Raw genomic sequence first — 2,287 nt, 5'->3', positions numbered from 1 at the left:
TTTATTAGTGAAGTTAAACAAAAAATTAAAAAATTGGGGTTTTTGTTACTGATTTTAAAATTAGGGTTATATTAAAATAGAATTGGGATTAGAATCCTGCAAAGAAATCTGAATCACAGTGTTTCGCAAGCACAGGTGAAGTAGTGCACGAAGAGCAGCAGCCCTATGAGCGCTGTTTTCTCGGGCCAACAGGTGGTGACACTAGACAATGAACAAGTGTCTCAGTTGAACAAGACAATAGTGAAGGCGCTTACGAATTTTATGTGAGGCTCAACTTTAGGATTCGATACAGACTTTGGGATGTTATCTCTAGTGACTTCAAACCCAAGGCCAAATGTCATATCAAGGTTCCCTTCGCTAACAGTGCCTCTCAAACTTTTCAGACCACCAAGTGCGATATTGATTACTAGATTACATCTTCAATTTCTTCCATTCATTTAGTTTTTTCTTTCTTTACCATTTTTTTATATTTTAGTAATGTTTTGTGTGGCTTCTGTCATTATTTTGTCCATTCTTTGACTATATCCTGTAATGCCTTCGGTCTATGCCCACACGTTCAAGGCCTTCGCGATTCACGTGATAGCAACCCTTACTTTGCAATTCACGCTTCTAGTTTACCAAATTCGACATCTACTACTTCACATATGCTTGCGAAACACTGCGATTCAGATTTCTCTGCTGGATTTTAATCCCAATTCTATTTTAATATAACCCTAATTTTAAAATTAGTAACAAAAACCCCAATTTTTTAATATTTTGTTTAACTTCACTAATAAAAGCCACGTGCATAATAAAATCCACCTCAAAGGCTCTTTGCACGTCACGTATCCATATTTCTCCACCTCACCCTCACAAATAAGCTAGAAATTAACCCCATTAACTTGATTTAATGACAGGGGTTAATTGCTTTCAATTTTTCAATCTTAGGGACATAATTGGCAAAAAATTAAAGTCCGGGACATAATTGGGACAAAAGCATGAAAATAGGGACCTCCTAATGGGTTTAACCTAAAAAAAAACTATACTATTGACCTTTTAGCCAAATTATTAAGTTTGCAAATATTAAATGAACTGGGTCAAAATATCGTGTTTTCAGTACGTGCAATAAATGTTTATTTATTAACTTTAATGTAGTTGCAAAACCTTTGGGTCGTGGGCCAGCATTTTTCTTTCTGTACTTTTTTCTCCATTGTTTTCTTTTTATTCTTGTACTTCTTCTTTTTCACTTACTTCTCACTTTTTCAAAGTTGTTTCTTTTTTTTTTCAAAGATCTTATTTGTTAAAAAGGTAAACGAGTTAATTTATAGTAAAATATTATTTTTCAGAAATATCTCTTTATTGTATTTTTTATCTCCTTAGATTTTACCTATAAGATAAGTATAGATTAAAACTTAGGTTAAAATTTTCAGGTGGTCCTTATATTTGTATAAAAATCTCAATTCGGTCTTCTTATTTTAAATGGCCTCAATTAGGTCTTCAATTTTGAAAATGTGCAACAAATAAGCCATTCTCGTTAAATGGTAAGTCCTTTTTGTTAAATGGTAAGAAACAACAATAAGACCTACTGATGTGGTGCACAATAGACATGCTGATGTGAATGATTTTATTGTTACAATTAGGGTTGTGGAAAATAATACTGATTTATTATTCAAATCATGAAAAATACATTATGATATCCTTTATTTGTAGTAATTTAATTCTCCTAAAAAGGGAAATAGGGAAACTAGGAAATCTTGAAAAAATAAAATAAAATAAAAGATTATGTATCTATTTCCTCTAATTAGGAAGATTCTAAAAGATATTATCTCAAATTACAACACTCTCCCTCAAGTTGGATCATACAAGATAGTATGAACCAAGCTTGGAATAGACAAACTCAATGAACCCAATAAACCAACTTGGACAAACTTCAACTTGGACAGCAATGGACGAGGGCGAACTTCAACTTCGGGATGGTGACTTGCAGCAGCAAACAACAACAAACTGCAAGAACAAATGAAGGGCCTACAATGGCGAATAACAACAAACTGCAGGGACTGAGTTGCCATCAATAGTGGCGATCAACAAGAAAACTTCAAGGGACTTAACTGCCCTAAACAGCAACAAGCCTTCAGGAAACATTTGTCCTGCAGAGGCAAACAGCAACAGACCTGCAGGGACTACATGGTGAGCTGTCGCAACCAATACAAATTTGATGTGCAAATAAATGCAATATAGCTAGGGAATGACCCCTAGGTCGTCTCCCAAAGACCAATTTTGCGGTTCAAGAATCGAGTCTAACACGAAA

Source organism: Vigna radiata, chromosome 6 (genome assembly GCF_000741045.1).
Source record: "Vigna radiata var. radiata cultivar VC1973A chromosome 6, Vradiata_ver6, whole genome shotgun sequence".
NCBI lineage: Eukaryota > Viridiplantae > Streptophyta > Magnoliopsida > Fabales > Fabaceae > Vigna > Vigna radiata.
The sequence above is the reverse complement of the archived record's forward strand: the minus strand, read 5'-3'. Positions refer to the sequence as shown.